This window comes from Lygodium microphyllum, chromosome 5 (genome assembly GCF_053477565.2).
Source record: "Lygodium microphyllum isolate KBCC chromosome 5, Lygodium_microphyllum_v1.1.10, whole genome shotgun sequence".
NCBI lineage: Eukaryota > Viridiplantae > Streptophyta > Polypodiopsida > Schizaeales > Lygodiaceae > Lygodium > Lygodium microphyllum.
Genome location: NC_141139.1, coordinates 63,079,858 through 63,099,767, shown reverse-complemented (window position 1 = coordinate 63,099,767; position 19,910 = coordinate 63,079,858). Strand labels below are relative to the sequence as shown.

At 42.1% G+C, this 19,910-nt stretch overlaps 1 pseudogene; it reads right to left on the bottom strand.

Annotated features, from left to right (window-relative positions):
* Positions 1 to 1,076: 1,076 nt before the first annotated feature.
* On the bottom strand, positions 1,077 to 11,364 carry LOC148035898 (S-adenosylmethionine synthase-like; annotated as a pseudogene).
* Positions 11,365 to 19,910: the final 8,546 nt, after the last annotated feature.

Genomic DNA, 19,910 nt, shown 5'->3' with positions numbered 1-19,910 from the left:
ACAATGACAAGTCCATGAGAGCATTCTAGAATATCCTCATCTCTTTGAGGTAAGCTATGAGTAAGTTCTTTTATTATGTAGTATACTGGCAAGCTTCCTCTACCTCTTCTCCTATTATCTCCCTCTCTTCTCATCTTCTCATTCCATGTAGCATAATGGCAAGCTTCCTTTACCTCTTCTCCTCTTGTCTCCCTCTCCTCTCATCTCTTTCTCTTCTATTCCAATATGGTGTCTAGTACATATATTCTCTCTTGTAAATTTGTGTCTTGGTTCTCTTGATTCTCTTTGAGAAAAGGGATGTCCTAGCCCATCCTACCTTTGGCCAGGTGGTGCCCCTCTTTAGTTCTCTTAGTGAGGATTGGAGGTTGGATGGGTAAGAGGCAACCCGTTCATCATTTCAGCCCTCACCAGGAAGCAAAGATGATGAGGTCGTTGTAGAGAAATTCGCCATGTCTTCTCACTGGCCATTCTGAAGCAAGGTCAAAATCTCGAACTGAGAGAGAAGAGAAGAAAATGGAATGTCATGTTTTTATGGAAAGGTCTTCAAGGAAAGCGAGGAGCTCAAAGCTCAAACTCAAGCCACTCTCATAGAATTTGATGATGAGAACTTCAGAGAGGGCAAGGAGCTCATAGCTTGACTCAAAAGCCACTCCATAGAATTTGATGAAAATCTTCAAAGTAGGCAAGGAGCAGTAAGCTCGGACTCAAGCCACCTTCATAAGCAAATCAATGGCAAAAACTTCAATGTAGGCAAGGGGCTCTATGCTCAACCTCAGGCCTCTCTCTCAAATTTGATGGCAAAGCTTTGAAGAGGCGAGGGACACAAAGCTCCACCTCAAGCCTCTCTCTTGAATTTGATGGGTTCTAGGGCTCCTGTAGTGTCACCCTTTTATAGTTTTCTCTCCTACATCTTCACATTTGTGCTTTTCTTTACCAAGAAAAAACCTACGACATTTATATTTTAAAAACATTAAGGTTATGTTTTTAAAGCTTGTGCTTTTAGAAAGCTTAAATGTTGAACTGACATCTTGTGATAATCAATGCATCCTTTCTTCTCTTCGTCAAAAGCTTAACTATTAATATTTTTCTCCACCCCTCCTCAAATCAAGGTTAATGGTAGTCATGCTTGGGTGAAAATCAAAGTTTTTCTTTACGATCTCTAGAATCTCTGCATCAAGAAATCTTCCAATCATGTATGTGTCAATGAATGCAGAGATGGCTTAGGTACACCAATACCATAGGAAACTTACACAAGACACCGATGGGAAAGTCTTGCAACAACAATACTCTTGGCAGCTTGCCTTACAATGTAGGACCCACTTCGATCAAATTTGATGGAATCCTTACCTGAAAAAGCCCCACCTCCTTGTGCTTCCCAACCACCATAGGTGTTAATGTTGATCTTCCTACCAGTAAGACAACCATCATCACCATACAGTCCTCCAATCACAAAATGCTCTGATGGATTGAGATGAAAGATTTTCTTCTCATCCAAGTACTTCTTCGAAATGATAGGCTTGATGACATGCTCGTAAAGGTCAATTAGCAATCTCATTGTTAGTAACTGTCCCATCATGCTAGGTTGATATTAGCACATTATGGATGCAAATCAGAACCATTGCACCCTTGTCATTCTTGTACTCAGCGGTTACTTGTGTCTTACCATCAGATCGAAGCTAGGGACATGTCCCATTCTTTTTTACTTCAGTTAACTTGGCCCCAAGCCTGGTAGCTAGAACATGGGTAAGAGGCATTAGTTCTTCAGTTTCATCTATTGCATATCCAAACATATGCCCTTAGTTTCCTACTCCCATCTCCTCTGGTTTTTTCATGAAGTGCCCATGGACCCCCTTGAGCAATGTCAGGGGTCTACTGCTCAATGTTCACTAGCACCTTGCAATGGTCTGCTTCCAAACCCACCTCATCAGAGACAAAGACAATCTCTCTACATGTATCTTGCACTATCTTCTCATAGTCCACCTTGGCTTATTACAAATGGGTTTTTGATTTAGTAACCATTCCTATAGGAATTGGGAACATGAGATATCTAGTGCTTGCTATAGAAGATCTCACAAATCAGGTGGAAGGAAAAGCCTTGACAACAAAGTCCACTCAAGTTGTTTGTAGATTTTTACTTGAAGAAGTGTTTTGCAGGTATTGATGTGTTGCCAAAGTAACTGCTAATAGAGGAGAATTGGATGCAGATGAGGCTTTCCATTTCTTTGCTCAATCAGGAATCAAGCTATCTCTTACATAAGCCTACAATCTTGAAGGCAATGGTAAGAGTGAAAGAGGTCATCAACCGATTCTCAAAGCTTTGGCAAAGTCTTGCAGAGGGAAGATGAGAGAATGGCCTATAATGCTTCCATTCGCATTATGGGCTTATACAACTACCCATAGTGCAGTAACAAGTTATATGCCGACTGAACTAATATATGGGCAGCCACCTATTATGCCTATTGAGGAGTCTATTATCACATGGAGTATCTTGCCTTGGGATGAAGGCATAAATTGAGAAGAGCTATTGATTTTACACATAAGGTAGCTTGAAAGAAGGCCAGAGGATGTCAAGTCAACCATTGAAAGGCTGAAGGCAGCAAGGTTGAAGAATAAGAAGAGGTTTGACAAGTGTCATCGATTCCATCCAAGAGCTATCAAAGAGAATGATTGGGTACTTGTCTATGACAGTAGCCCGTAAAATCAGTATAGTGCTCATAAGAAGCTAGCCAAGCGGTGGTTTGGTCCATATGTGGTGAAGGTGGTATATGATAATCCTACTTATACTTTGGTTGAAATGGATGGGACCAAGCTCAAGATAGCAATAGCCAGCAAACATATCAAGCTCTTGAAATGAAGACAGTCTTCTACTTATGAGCTTGATGAGTTGGATGTGAGCCATCTACTTGAAGACAATGAAGAATAAGAAGACTTAGAGGATGAAGATGAAGATATGTCAGAAGAAGAGCCTCCTTAACCTGCAATTTTATGAAATGGCACATGCTGGAGGATGTGCAGGTTAGGAGGGGGTGAATGTCAAAGAGTTTTCTATTCATGATATAGATCATGGAGTTCTTATGTTTGCAGAAGAACTTCATTAGGATTCACATGAGAAACTTTCGTACATAATTTAGTCATTATTTCCCAACATTTGACTTAGATATCATTTAATCTCATAAGTTCCTTTCTAACTTGACATGCAATTTTCAGTTTGTATCATGTAAATTGACAAAAAGTAAGTCTATGGGGACCCTCAACTTGATCAACAGGAGGTAATTGACAATCTACACGCTATGTCACATTGGTTCATGAGGAGTATTTTCTTGGAAATCAAGAAGAGTGCACAAAAGTCCACTTGGTTTGTATGGGACCTGAAATAATGGACTTGTGTGACTTATAAGTGACCTATATGGTCAACTTTTGTGTGGAAGCTGAAGAGAAGAGCAGCCTGCATTTTTTGGCGCAATTTTTGGGCCTGCATACCTATGGCAGATGGAGGGAGAGCTGAAGACTATGGTGCATGATCCAAAGCATGCAAACTCAAAGAAAATTGAAGAAAGAGAGGAGATACAAACAAAGAAGGTGAGAGTTTTTCTTGCCCATCCATTTGGTATTAAAAAAATGAGTGGTATGATAGTCCATAAAAGGGGAAAATAGTGATAAACACCATATTGGGGAATATGGGAATTTCCCATAAGTTTGAGACACGTGGTCAAATCTTTGGATTTTTCATAACTTGAACACTAAAACTCCAAATCGAGCATTCTATAGCTTAATAGATTCTATTTTTCAAGTGATCTCCAATGATAGGTCACATCATATGGTTTTGAGAAACTTGTGGGCATGTTATCCAGGTGCCACCTTTTTAGTATTCAAAAAATGGGAATTGGGAGATTCCCAAACTCACTAATATTGTGTTGATAAAGTATTCAGCCTGCTCTTATGTACGTGTTCTTCCATTCTCTTACTATTTTCATGGTCCATTGAAGCCCCTCTTGTGCCCAAGTACTTGAGTGACTTTGGGGCAAGTAAAGGGGAGATTTTGGAGGTGTATGGGGTTGTTTTGGACTGCTAAAACTTGTCATAAACAGGGCAGCCCACGGTTCTTGTCTTCTTGAAGGGAAATCAAGTGATCTATGTGGTTGCAAGTGATGGTATTGACCTTTAAACATCAGGGCTTCATTTGAGAGTGATTAAAGAGGCTTATTCTTGTGATTATGTGCATTTTTGGAGCTTGTTTATGGGCTGGAAATTAGTGTTATAAAACAAGGCTGAAGTGAATTAAAAGCTTTGTCAGTGCATTTCAAGAGTTTTTTGTCTATGTCTTGGAAGTAGTGGAGTCTACCACACAAATACTTGTATCTTGGAGTTGTTGCTCATTGGGATTCATGAAATTGAAACCGATTGGCCTTGCATTTGAAATATGTATTTGGATTAAATCTGAGATAAAATCTCTATATGTATTGGTCTATTAACCTCATACGCATTTGATGTAATCAAGTCAAAGTCTTTAATTCCATTCATGTATGCTAAGTATATGAAAAAGCTTGAGGTCTTCATCTCCAATTGAATCATCTCTAAAACCCAAGACTTATCAAACCCCATTCTTTTCTCCCTCTCCTAACCTTGAATCCCTCACTCCTCTTCTGCTCTATACCCCGGTGGTAGACCTTCAATCCCCCAACACGACGACAACGGGACGTTGGTCCGAGTGTTTGATTCAGACGAGCCGAGTGCTGGGTATCTGAGTGGAGAGGGCCGAGGGTCGAATTGCCATGAGTTCAAGTTGATTGGGCCGAATAGTTAAATGGGAGTGGACCGCGGATGGAGTTTTCGAGTGTCCGATTCGAGTGGGGCCGAGGGCCAAGTTTTGGAGTGTCTGAGTCAAGTGGACCAAGGGCGGATTCTTGGACTCATTGCCCAAAATCAACGCACTTCGGACGGGCCAAACATGATGCATTTTTTCTCAAGTCGATGACAAATTCACTGCGCCAAGTGATTGTGGCCTCCACACTAGCCAAGCACCTCCAGATGCTACCTATGTATCAAGGAGAAGGTGTGAGTATACCTATAGTGGGAAACAAACACATTGGGGTGACATGATTGAAGCGGATCCACGCAATGGAGCTCACTCACTCACTCACTCTCTCACTCACTCACACACACACACACACACACACACACACACTCTCTCTCTCTCTCTCTCAAAACTAGGGTTTCAAATGAGCTCCCTCTTGGACTCCTGGCTATTAAAACCCTGTTCCACAAGGTTCTTGCCATTCGTGCCCCTTTACTTGTCACCCTCAACCCCCTTCAACACTCATTCTTCCAATTTCTCCCAAATCTATGCCCTATTTTGCATATTTTACAACACCAAATCCTACACCTTTCCAACTAGTTTCCTAACCTTAACCTACTCTAAATGCAACAAGAATTGAAGCAAACTACTGAACTAATTTCTCCTACTCAACTAACCATCCAAAACCCAAAATACTTACTTGTAGCACAGATTTGAGACCCAAAACCTCTTATCTATCTCAAACTCCAATTTGGGGATGAAACCCTTACTTTGATACTTGATTTGAAGCACACAAGCGCTCAAGATTGAATTCGTTGGTCCCTACAACAAAGCCAAAATGTAGAGGTGAGTACAAGCTGAACCACCAAGACCCATGGACCGCTTATTATTTAAGTGTTTCAATCGAGTATTAATGGCTACCTCTAACATTGCTGACATGCTATCTATCCTTAGGAGTGTAGTCAGCTTACCTTGATGCCCAATTGAGTTGCTTCCTCTCTCAAGCACTCAGATAGCTCCACGATTTGTGATGCAAGCTGAAGCATCCTCATGCCTCTTCCTCCAAGCTCCATTCTCCATAGCCTTGCATGAGTTGAGAGAAGAGAAGAGAAGAAGAAGAGAGGAGATTATGGAGAGCATCACCTCCTTGATCCCTCACCCTTACACACTCACTCCTTGACACTCTCACACTCACTCCCTCTTTTACACACAAGCAAGCAAAGAGAAGAGAAGAAGAGAATAAATTAAGTCTCTTGTTGCCACACACCAAAGAATAAGCTCTCATTCACATTTTTAACTTTATATACAAAACCCTCTTTCCCTTAGGCGGTCATCCCCTTTTTACATGGCCAGCCATAGCCTAGGCCCTTTTTTCTATTGTTCTCCTATCTTGCTAGCTTCCTTCCTACCGCCCATCTACCTTTACAGTTTGCATGGGTCAAAGCCCAGCACTCTTAAAATAAATCATGGTGTGCCTTGCATTCTTTAACAAAATTATTGACTTGCGCTTTTTCTTCTGAGCCTCTCCTTGATTTAGGACTTTTTCACACTTCTTGTGTTTCCCAATTTTTATTGGCATGCCTTCATCCTCCATTCCACTTTTTCCTTGACCTTGTCTTCTGCTTTAGATTTCCTAGATTTTTCACCTTGTTTATCTGAGGGTTAACACTACAAGACTTAAATTAGTGATTACAATCATTGTTGATGATTTGGGTAAGTGGAAATTTTCAAAAGACCGACAGCTACCAAGAGGATACTAGTTAGGGCTTTGCCTTGAGTGAGCATTAGAGATAGAATTAGTCCAAAACCTTTTAGGGCTAGAAGGGCCACTTGAGGGACTACCAAAGCCCCATGATAGTCGCTACCATTGTGCTACCTCCAGATTGTGTCGGGCCACTGAATGTGATGCTTCCCATATTGCATGTGTTTTGTGTTTTTCTATAATCTTGGCGTGATATGCCTTTAATGTCTAGGTTTGAGTCAACATGATGATGCACCTTGAGCTGGAGAAGAAGTTTCCAAAATAAATAAGGAGCCGATATGGCCTCCTTTTCTCACACTAGCTCCTCCAATGGAAGTAGGTGTTGGCTAGCTATGGAGGTTTAAAGACCAAGATGGGAAAATGAGGCTTTCATTGTGCACTTAGTGAGAAATGGAGTTGAGGGAAGCATATTGGATCAGAGATGGCTCTGGTAATATGTTGAAATATCAGAGTGAGAGCAAGAGAGTGTGCACAAGAGGAAGAGAGAGAGCTTAAGTACAAGAAGAAGATCTTGCTTAACGAGTTGTTCACAAGTATAACTAGTACACTCTCCTCTACTCTATAATTCTTAAAAAAGTAATCTTGTTTAAAATGTATATTCTAGAGTACCCTTATAAGTGATTCATCAATAAATTGAGTAGGTGGATGCTCCAAGTATGAGTAGCCTATGGTCTCATGTCAATCTCTTGACACAACTCCGCATACACTAGAAGGTCAATAGAAAGGTTGCCACAAAAGGATGAGTCTATTTGGTTCTCAAAGAATTATTGGTCTCTTGTCTTTCCATCATTGTTACTCGATTCTGCATGCTCTACATGCTCCAAGATTTTGGCGGCCTCTACCCCTCGCAATATCGACCCCTCTATCTACATACTGCCCCGATCTACGCTGGGAACATTGCTTTCGTCATGTACTCTCGCACTTCGGGGAGCTGAAGATACAACATACCACCATCGAGGTTGTCGGGGGTTTGGATAGAAAATTACCTATTCAAAATCACATACAAGAGAGATTTAACATTTGTAACATATACCGTGTCGTAATAAAAGTTTAAAAAGCATGAGTTCATACACAGGTTCACAATGGGCTGCTAATACAAACATGTCTGCAAATCTGTCCATTTTTTTTGGGAAACCTATTTTGAGAAATTCAGATGGACCTTATCGAACAGATTTCCCGGCTCCTTCCAGTACGATTTTGAACCATTGCACATTGAATAGGATCATGAAGAAGCTACGGTAATCCACTATGATAATACTTTGCAAGTTTCCAAAATACTCTATCTCTTCTACAACGGTGTTTGGATCCATGGCTCGATGTCCCCTCTCTTGCTTGAACTTTACCATGACACCACAATCCTTTGTGAAGCGCATTTTGTTGTTATGCTCTGCTCCACACAAAAATGTCGTCCATGCAACCAGGCCGCACTATATATTTTTTATTGTACACTAAAATGGTTAATTAGTTGTCACATATAGAATCTAGATACGACAGCTTATAAACATGTGGTCACCTTTGGACTGCATCCCCTCGAGAATTCCCACTCCTGAGTAGAGACCTCCACACATCCGTGTAAGAGGCTGTGATCAAAGTTCCATGCAACCATCGCATAGACATAAACCACGGCATCTCCTCAATGCCCTTGAGATATCAAATCGGTCGATGGCTCCATGCACGTTGTGGGAGTGTTTGCGGTTGAAAGTATATCACGGGGGTAAAAGACAACAGGATGAAGGGAGATTCAAGGAGTGGAGTATACGGAAGAGAAGGGGTTGAAAGAAAGAGAAAATATAAAAGAATACTAGCAAAAAGATATAGAAGACGTAGAATAATACTCACAGAATTGAACCTTGTCAGTTTATTTCTCCATTATGAGAAGACAAATCTCTTGTACAAAAAATGCACACAAAATAATACCTTCCTCTATGCTGCTCAGATCGTCAATCTAATGCTTCCATTGGCTCCAAAAGGGGGTAAAATACCAGCACACCTGGCTAGAATTCTACCAGATCACTCCTTCTTCATCTCCCACTTCGGAGTGTTGTTCACTGCCTGAAAATAACGATCACGACGTGCTTGATTTTGTCCATCTCTCTTTTTACATAAAATCCTCACAGATGGTTGAAAGCTACATGCTTTCTTTTGCATGTCATCCTAATCTAGAAGTTGTCTACAATTTTTGAATTTTTATAAGAGATAATATCTATATCATAAATTGGCTACACTTGTCCAAAAAACTAATATGTTTGAACCGTGGACACTAACACTAATGTCTAAAATGGCATTGGCTCTGTAGATCAATAAGAAAGCCACACTTTAGAGTTTTTCACATGGTGTGTGCAATCAATAGGAAAGCCGCACTTTAGAGTTTTTCACATGGTGTGCGTGTAGCAGCATGACATCCACCCCCTCCTAACCTGCACATCCTCTGGCATGTGCCAAAGTCTTATGGATCCATAGTGTCAGAAGAAGTATCCTCTGCCATGTCAATGTCTTCATCTTCTACCTCTTCTTCTTCCATATTCTCATGTTCATGCTGAGTATCCAACTCCTTCAACTCATATGCCAAAAACTCCCTACATTTAAAGAGTTTGATACATTTTCCAGCCATTGGAATCCTTAGAGTTGTCCCATCCATCTCATTTAATGCATAGGTAGGATTGTCAAAAACAAATCTTACCACATATGGACCAAACCACTGCTTTGTCATCTTTCGAATCGCACTATGCTGATTTTCTAAGCTACTGTCATAAAATAGCATCCAGTCTCCTTCTTGTATAGCTCGTGGTCGAAGTTTGTGTCACTTGTCAAACCTCTTCTTGTTCTTGATCCTTGCAGTCTTTATCTTTTTCATGGCTATCTCAATGTCTTCAAGCCTTCTTTCTAATAGTCTAATGCATAGGACCAGCAACACTTCTCTATTCAAACCCTCTTCCCATGCTAGAACACTCCAAGTAGCAATAGGCTCCTCAATAGGCATGATTGGTTGTTGTCCATACATTAATTCATTAGACATATACCCTGTAACTGCACTATGAGTGGTCCTATCAGCCCACAAAGCAAATGCTAACATTCTTGGCCATTCTTTCATCCTTCCCTTGCACGACTTTGCCAATGCCTTAATGATAGGATGATGACCTCTTTTACTTTTTCCATTTGCTTCAGGATTGTAGGCTGAAGTTAAAGCCAACTTGATACCCAATCGTGAAAAGAAGTCATGAGCCTTATCCACATCCAATTCTCCTCTATCAGCAACCACTTTACCAACACAACCATATCTGCAAAAGACTTCTTCCAATAAGAACTTGCAAACTAGTTGAGTAGTCTTTGTACTAAGAGCTCAACCTTCCACTTGATTTGTCAAGTCTTCTCGTGCAAGCACAAGATATCTCATATTCCATAAACCTGTAGGCATGGTAACCAAATCAACTACCCATTTATAATGCATAGACAATGGACAGGTGGGTTGCAACCCATCTCTATGCTTTACCATGGAATACATCTGACAGACATTGCATGATTCCACAAAATGTTCCACATCTTTATACATGTTTTTCCACCAATACTTCTCTTTGATATTTGCAAATGTGGCCCAAAATCCTCTATGTCCAGCCCGTAAGCTTTCATGAAACTCATGCATCACCTATTGTTGAGAAGCCCTATCTCCCAAAATACGTACTGGAGCTTCTCTCTTTTTCTTTGCATGCTTCCATAAACATCCATATTTTAAGAAAAACCCATAAGCTTTTCTTTTAAACCTCTTGAACTTAGCCTCAAACCATTCAGCCTTTTTTTTCATCAGGCTGAGATATTGACCTATTTTCAGCCAATCATCCTCATACAACTCTTCCAAAAATTGTGTTCTCACTGACACATAACACTGATGATGCTTTCTCTCTATTTCCCATTCCTTCTCCATGGCTATAAGCTCTTTTCTTATTGCTGAAATCCCTATTACAACAATTGTACATGTAGTAACAACAGCTGCATACTCATTCCCTATTGTCATAAAGTCATTTTCAGCACTTATCACATCATCCTCTTCAACTTCCATCAACTCCTCACCATCTTTAAACCTCGCTCATGAAAGCATGTAAGTCACATGGTTTCCTCTACCTGCAATATGCTGAAAATCAGGGTTGACTTTATATATGCAATCCATCGTAACATGGCAATATCAGGAGTTGAGCAATTTGCTATCATGGCCAATAGAGATAGACAATCAGTCTCTACCACTACATGAGCTCCCATAGAATACTCCCTATCACACTTAAGGGCTGTCACTACACCCCAAAGCTCTCTTTTGACTTGAGAATAACATCATTGGCATTCATTGAGGACCTTTGCTCCAAGCCATACCTAAGACTCAAGCTATCAAATCTATGATAGTAGCCACAAAGGCTGAAACCCCAAAGCCTAAGACCATCCATCGGCCAAAGTCACCGCAACCCGCTGGCTTTAAAATAGCCACTACTAATGCCAGAGAAAAGTCTCTAGAGACTCTACCAATCAGTCTCGTGCAGCCTGAACACACTATGTCTCTCGAGATCTCACATCAACTTATGCAGCAGCTAGATATCCCGCAATCATCTAACGCAACCGACTCTTGCATGCCCAAAGCATCTCATGATGAAGATTGCATGTCTTCTGATCCGCAGGATACACAACCAGCCTTCCAAGTGGATGCTCCTCCCAAGGCACAATCTAGCGGAACATCATTGCTAATGTATCCATCTAGTTCTCTTCCACCACCATAGCCACCAGCAAGTCTTAGGCCTTCATACGAGTGACTCTCATTCCTTGCCATGGCCAAGGACCTCACTACCAATTCAGGTGATGACCTGGTCACTTGCATTAAAATGCTGGATAGCACATTTACGACCTTCGCCAGAAGTTATGAGCGGCTAGACCTTGGCCTTCTTGATGAGCCCCTTGCTTCTAAAGTCCGTACATTACCATGCACCTGGGAAGAGTATGAGCTCATGACCATCAAATTCCCTTAGGTTGCAACTAAGCTTATTGCTAGCGGTGAAGTCTCAAAAAAGCAAGCAATCATCGGCAAGATGTTGACCTCCTACCGAAAGCCTATTGGCTCTGCACCAATCCAAGAGCTGGAAGAGCTCTTGAGTCTAGCAAGCTCTACCTCTTCATTCTTACAGTAATGGTACGCCTTACGCCTCTGATGGGAGTAAAAATGTTGCCAAATTATGACGAATGCCTAGCAGAGACGTGCAATCAAGGCTGCGGAATATGACCCCACGTACGTAGCTCCTACTTCTTTTAGGGCTATGGCCATCTTGTGTAACAAACTGCTTGACGATCATTTATTGGCCCATGCTTACATCAACCAAGTCCTTACAGACGAGGAGCTACATGTGGCTATCCACCTCCAATCTGGTGATGTGCTCCATGCCGAATCATGGCGAGACCCTAAGCAATAGAAGTTGGAAGCATTGACCACTACGGCCCCTCTTAGAGTGCCACCAGCAGACTATGATGCATACGTGGTTGAACTGCTCACTCAGTTGAGACAAGCCAGAGAGGAGAAGAAAGCGGCCTTGGCAGAGCTGGCCGTCAAAAAGGAGGCCTTGGCAGATTTGAGGCTCAATGTGTCTAAGCAAGTTCTAGCTCATCAAAAAGAGCTTAAGACTCTAAAGGAGAAATTGGATGCCAAGACCAAGGAAGCTCATGAGAGTGAGGATCATCTAAGGCGAAGGCTGGAGGAGGAAGAACAAGATGCAGTAGCCCTTCCAAACAGTCAAAAAATGTTAATTCAACAGTATAATGAGCTGATGGAAAGGACCACTCGCTTGGAGGTGCACTGGCAGGAAGAAGGCCAAGAGTCGGGAGAGCAATGACAAGAGCAAGATTGCAACTTGGTGTTTCGATTATGGTATGAAATAGAGGAGCAAGGAAGGCTAGAAAAAGAAATCCAAGCCCTAGAGAAACAAAGGCAGGATGCCACAGGAAGAAGCACACTAGAGTTGAAAGATGACTTGGAAAACACAAAAAGTAATGTGGAAGCCCTCATGGCTATGGCGACAACAGAAAGAAGATTGCACTTTGTAGAGTTGAAAGCTGCGAGCAGATCTGAGAAGAGGTGTTGGAGAGATTTGCAAAGGCAGAACTACAATTTACCATTGCGGAACAAGGAAGGAAAATAGCCAAAGAGCAGTTGAATTGCCGCAATAAGGAGAAGATGCAGATACTAGACTTAGTAAATGAGCAGCAAAAAATGTGGTAATGATGCTATCTCGAGAAATGGAGGGGAGAAAAAAGATGGAAGAAAGGGCACAACAATGGGAGCAGCACAACTTCGAATGAGTGCATGGACTAACAAAACGCCTAGCGGCGAGTGAATGTTCGCAGAATCAAGAGCGGGAGTTGCCAAAGTGTGCTCAAAAGCTCAAAGACAACCCTTCTTGAGCACAGTGCTGAATGCCACCAAGTTGAAGGCGAGGACTCAATGGAAAGGATGAAGAGGAAGTTGGAATTGATATCTTGTGCCTTAAGATACGGCCTTCAAGAACTCACCCTTCCAACGAGCACATGTATTATTGTGGCACAGCAACACAGTTACCTACGGCAAGTTGGGCTTTCCGTTGATGAGCTAAGGGAACTAGGGTTTGAAAAACAAGTGCAACAGCCACCTCTTGAAGACCAACTGGTGGCACAGCAAGCCATGGAAGATGGGCCAGGCTTTGAGCAAGAATATGAGGAGGAACAGCACAAAGAACCTAGGCTGCCCCCTACCTGAATTGCCACCAATAGAGCCAGAAGGGGCACAAATTCCTCAACACGTAATAGCAACCCAAAGAAGAAGGCAAGAGCTTTCGAAGCAAGCCTAGAGGAGAGTGAGAGTACAGTCACAACAACTCCGTGACAAGTCTATGCCGATGCATGAGGATCCCCATCCCATCAACTTGTCTCAGGAGTTGGCTATATGGCGACAACAGGATTTCTAGATACGACCCTTTGAGCTATCTGTTTCCTATCCAGGAGCTTTGGATCATGTCCTATCCCTGGAGATTGTGGCAAGGTCAACAGAATGGCCAATGACCTTGCCAACAGATGGATAGAGGAGAGAAAATTTGCGATTATCAGATGGAGGCAAGACCCAGCAGATTACTGGCAAGACAAAGTGAACTGGGTTCCCAAGACCGTCCAAGGCTATGAGGTGCAGCTCGAAGTGGAGGAGGATTTGGGATACCAACTTTGATGCATGGACTACTTTCTGCATCTTGTTGCCTGAAGAGCGGAACGACCCAATCTACATGCCCTATCCCGGCAACGACCATGATAGAAACATGCATGGGGCCCTTGACTTTCCAATAATCTACAACATCAATGCACAGAATCCCGAGGGATGCTTGGACTTTATATTGGAGGATATCCTTTCTTCCATCAACCACTTCCTCGAGGATTTCTCCTCATGCCCAGACTCGACATTCATAATAACCTGTAATTACCTTAGGCTCGTTAAGTTCATGCTTAAGCAAAAGCCTGCAGCTGAGGAAGCCCACCTTCCCCCGCTCTTTTTTTATATCAATTTAGGCATTGATAGTTGCACCATGGATAGGTTCATGATGAGGGCAATCTTACTCCCCTCTTTGTGCATCCAAATCCTAGAGAACATGAGTGATACCCGCTGCACGAGCTAGCATCAAAGAAGGTATGAGCTAGCATTAAAGAATATCTACAAAGCCACACATTTTTTATTAAGTGTCTGAGGCCACATCGTGGACCCTTTGAAGATGATAGGAGTACAACATAAGAACTCTTTTTGTATTCCAGCCTCACAGTCATGATCAATACATCATCCAAAAAAAGAAAAAGAAAAAAAAAGGACATGAAACAGGGTAAGAGAGGACAAAGAAGCACAAGAAAGAGAAAAGCAAGGGGTTGAGCTCCCCACGTAATATATATCAAATATTTACTTTTTTCCCTCTCTCGGCTGCGCGTTATGCTGAAAGGGGGGAAGGGGATAGACAGCAAGCTCCTCGATGGAGCTTGCTCGGCTTCACAACCATGCGAATGGACACGTTGAGGGGGGAGGATTCCCTCCCCTCCCCTATAAAATTGAGGGAGGGCCGCAGGCTATAGACATAGGATAGAAGACGAAGTTAATTGCTGTTGTCACCTGAAAAACGTCTGTCTATCTGCTGTGAGAGAGGGAGTGCTGCCATAACGTCGTGTTGAACGCTGAGGGAGAGAGAGAAGGATAAATCCGCTGCCGCCCTCGTGCAAGATTGAAGGAGGCAGGGCCGCCTCATTACCACTCTGAGCGGACGAGGCTGTTGAGCCGCTGCTGTCACCTTCATAGCCGTCGGATGGCTGGCTACCCCCCCTCCTGCCACTTGGAGTATGGAAGCTTCCTTGAAGAAGCTTCTTAAGGGGGGCTAATTAAGCCCCCTTACATCCCCCTTATATCCCTTTTTACTCACCCTTCTCCCCCCCCCCTTCCGGTTTTTAAACCCTTAAGCCCTTTTCTCCCTTAAAGCACCTTCTCGTGGAGGCCTTAACCCCTTTCCATGGAACCCTTAAGCCTTCCCGTGGAGCCCCCATAAAACCCTTCCCATGGATGGAATCCCCCAAAAAAAAAAGAACTAAGGCTTGAAAAGCCTTATTACCCTTTCCCCCCCGGTACTATAAGCCCTTCACCCTTCACCTTTTCCCTTTCACCCCGGGTTTGAATCCCTAAGCCTTTACTACTCCGTGTCCTAAAACATCTCCAAGAATCCCCTTCCTATACCTTTTACTCCCGAGCCCAAAGATCTCCCCAAGGCCCCTTCATATGTTTTTTGAAACCACACTCACACACACCATTTTTCACCGCATATAAATCCCTATAGGGCTTTTTCTTTTAGGCTTTGTAAACCCTTCCCTCCCGAAGAAGCTAAGGCCTTAAAAGGTCTTATTATCCCCTTCTCATGGTCAATCCCTTAACGACTCCTTGCCTCGAAAGAGAGAAGAAGAGTATTGAAGCGACGGTGGAATTCCAAAAAGGAGTGTAAAGCTGCCTTCACGTTCGAAGGATTACAACTGCGATGCTGCCTAAGAAAATCTAAGGAGTAGCTACGGGACGGTCATCTCCCAGTATCCATGTGGATATCTCACCCCAAAACTAGGTTTTTCCTTCTTGGTTTTATATCGGTTTTAATTCAATCATGCAAGATGAATTGTTAGGGATAAGATATATTTTGTCCTAGTTATTTATGATGAAGGAATTTGGTTTAATTGAACATGCAAAATGGATAATGTATAAAACATAGTTTTCCTTTAAATAGCATTATGCATTAAAATGAATTACGAGCAAGATTATCTACCCACTATAGTAGTATATTTCAATTAAATCTTGAAGGTATAAAAAAACTGCATCTTGCATCATTAACCCCTATTCTTTTTACAACGAATCATCATAAAAGGTGAAATTCATGAAAGGTTTCTTACGTTGCTTAAACTCTAGGAAGTTATCATTGCTAACTGCATATCCTAGCAAGGAAAATATTGTTTATTTGGCATGAGTTTTGTTCACAAGGAAAAAGGAAGATTAATTGAATTTACCTAACCACAAAGCAATAAAGTTTAGGACTGAAAAATCAATTGTCACATAGATAACAAATCGTGCCGAGGTGATCTCGATATTACCTTCTAAAAGTTAACCAAATTAATATAAACTTAGAAATACCTATGCTACAAAATATGCATTGAGAATGATTTAAAATCCAAGAAACGTTTATACCTTAAAAACTTGCCCACCTTCTCTGATTGTAGGGTCAATAAATTGTAACATAAAAGAACTAGGGTTTGTCCCTGAGGTTCTTAAAGAAAATAATAAAAGGAGACCCTAGGTCTGACAAACGTTAGCTTAAAGAAACTGAAACGGATTGCTTCATCGCATATTACGATGCAGGACTTGCGTGGCAAGTACGAAGTCATATGGTCTTGTGATTGATTCACAAGAAGAAAGATTAAATTCCCTCAACAAGGATGGCGGATCCTTACGCAAGTTATCTTGCAAAAGGATGTATTCTTTGATATCCTTCTAAGGAAGGAAGGTTAAAAACTGGAAACTAAAGTATCCAATGAACTTTAGGGTTGACCAAGTTGGGTTAATAGGATACGGCCTAACCCAGAATATAAAGGATCTTGCCAAGCTACAAGGTACCCCGGATCGAGTGCTAGATGCATTCAAAAGGAGAGATTCCTTCCTTAGCAATTTGCCAACAACAAGGTCGGTTAATGGAAATGTTTGTGCTTGCTAGAGACTTTAGAGCACTGTTGATTTATGAATTAAAAATTAAATGAATATCTATACTTCAGGTTGAAGGCCTGAAGGGAGGGGCAGCTTCAGTTACCCCCGAGTGCCTGCCTGACCCTAACCAAGGGGGTTGTTGACCGCGTCGGGAACATGGACCGAACCCATCGCGAGAGGTCTCTCCATTAAGATCTACTTGGAGCAGGAGGACGCTTGGGTGCCAGGGGGGCTCTGGCCATAAATCACTCGCCTTCCGGGTCCTGCATAAGAGGCTAACGTGACTCAGGATTGGATCTCGAGGCCCGCATACTAGTCTACGGGCGGAAGCTTGGAATAGTGATCCCTGTGGATTGCTGGATAGCCTTCGGGCGGATTATGGACAAGCTTATGGGCAGAACTCCTTGTATTTCAAAGATAAATATGATGATAAGTTAATAAAGAACTTGTTTGATATTGTTTTTCTACGTCATGTGATAAGATTACGTGAAGGAACTAGTGCTTAACGGATTAATTAAAGAAGTTGATTGTTACATGTCCAATTAATGTGTTAGATAATTACATAACTAAAACAAACCAAGGAAAGTGCGGAGGATGGGCCATGGGTCCGTCCTACGGTTGGGTGGTCCTGGTTGGCCGGGAACTTTTCTCAAATCACGAGAAACAGCGGGATGATTGTCAAAGGACATGAGCAACGAAAGCATTGACCTAGAGTTATTTCTTAACCGATTTACGTTGTTTTAGGGGAACGGAATGGGACTATGCCTTATGGCAAAGAGGTTGAGCTCTGCATCCCTCTCGTTCCCATTCTCCTTGAACCAAGTGCAGCGTGAATCCACTTCAAAACTGGCGTTTCTGCGTAAAGTAATTCGCTTGGGTCCGACGCTAGTTTGCTGTTAGGAAAAGAACAATCAAGAAAACCCTAATTCCGGTCGATCCTAAGTGGGAACGGCCATAATACTCGCTACGTGGCATACGCGGAAAGTCCTAGATCGCAAATCCCGTAACATTCCATGGGAGAGCCGGGTGGAGCTTTCTAGACATCCTTTCCGATGGACTGCTAAGACTTGTCCTGGACCATACTAGTGGACAGGTTACACCCCATGAAACATCTTGAGTGCCACATTCAATGCACCTAGGGTTCCCCCCTAGCCCCTTCCCCATCTCATGCTTAGGGTACATCAAGGGCACGACTACCAGACCTATCACCCTAAGCTATACACCGCACCCATGATGATGCACGAATTGGGTCCTCTAGTGTGGGACAATACCGATAGCTTACCCAACTCCTAGTTCCACCACCACATTGTTAGAGAGTTTTTTGTTCATAATATAAATCATAGAATTCTTATGTTTACAGAAGAACATTATTAGGATTTATATGAGGAATTTTCATACATAACTCAGTCATTGTTACCCAACAACCAACTTAGATATCACTTGGTTTCATAAGTTCTTTTGTAACTGTCATACAATTTTCAGTTGTACCATGTATATTGACAAAAATTAAGTCTATGGGAACCCACAACTTGATCAGCTGGAAGTAATTGAGAGTTTGCAGGCTAAGTCACATTGGTTCAAGAGGAAAATTTGGTTGGAAATCAAGAGAAGTGCCCAAAAGTCCACTAGGTTCATGTGGGACCTGAAATAATGGACTTAAATGACTTGTAAGTAACCTAAATGGTCAAAATGAAGAGTGGGAGCTGAGCAGGATGCATCCCGCATTTTTTGGAGCAAAAAAACGGGCCTGCATACCTGTGGCAGATGGAGGATGAGCAGTGGGCTATGGTGCATGCTCCAAAGCATGCAAACTCAAGGAAAACTGAAGCTGAAGAAGGAGATACAAACAACGAAGGTGAGAGCTCTTCTTACCCATCCATTTGGTATGAAGAAAATGAGTGGTATGACAGTCCATAAAAGGGGGAAACTTGAGAAAAAGTATTCAACCTGCTCTTATGTACGTCTTTTCTCATTCTTTTACCATATTCATGGTCCAATGAAGCCCGTCTTGTACCCAAGTACTTGAGTGACTTTGGGGGCAAGCAAAGGGGAGGATTTTGAAGGTGTATGGGCTGTTTTGGACTAAAAAAGCAGTCTCATAAATAGGGCAACCCACTACTCTTGTCCATTTTGATGAGCAAATAAGTGTTCTATGTGGTTATAAGAGAAGAAATTGACCTCTTTACATTAGGGCTTCACTTGTGAATGATTAGAGGAGCTTATTCTTGGGATTATGTGCACTTTTGGAGCTTGATTATGGGCTAGAAATTACTGTTTAAAACATGGCTGAAGTTAAATTTATGCTTTTTCAATGCATTTCATGAGTTTTTTTAATCTATGTCTTGGATGTGATTGAGTCTACCATCAAATACTTGTATCTTGGAGTTGTTATCCATCGATGTTCATGAAATGAAAACCATTTGAGCTTGCATTTGAAATATGCATTTGGATTAAAACTGAGATTATCCCTAAATGTATTGGCATATTATCTGTATATGCATTTGATGTAATCAAGACAAAGTCTTTCATTCCATTCATGTATGCTAAATAAAAAGAAAAAGCTTGATATCTTCTTCTTCAACTAAGTCATTTCTAAAACCCAAATCTTATCAAACCCCAATATTTTCTCCTTCTCCAAACCTTGAATCCCACACTCCTCTTCTGCTCTAAACCCCCGTGGAAGACCTTCAACCCCCAACATGACAACACTAGTGAACTTGACGTGAAGGTCAGCCGCCGCGGAAGAGGACATACAATGGGAGAATCATCAAGTTTGGGAGGAGATGCCTTGCAGCAGTTGGTTCCTCTAATGCAAGATAGCCAACAACAACAGTTGCAATTTCAGCAGCAGTTGCAACTGCAACAACAAGAGAGACAAGATGAAGAGCGGAATGATGCCGCTGTCATTAAAACTTTGGAAGTAGTTGGGCAAGAGCTCAAGCAATTTAATGGGAAAAACGTGTCCTCTTTTATCCACCTCCATACTGACAAGATGGTCTTCTTTGGAGTTCCTCATCATGCTTGGAGCCGATACTTTGCCCGTTTGGCCGTGCATGGCCTCCAGGACCGAATTCAAGGTCTTTTTCAAAAAGATGCGG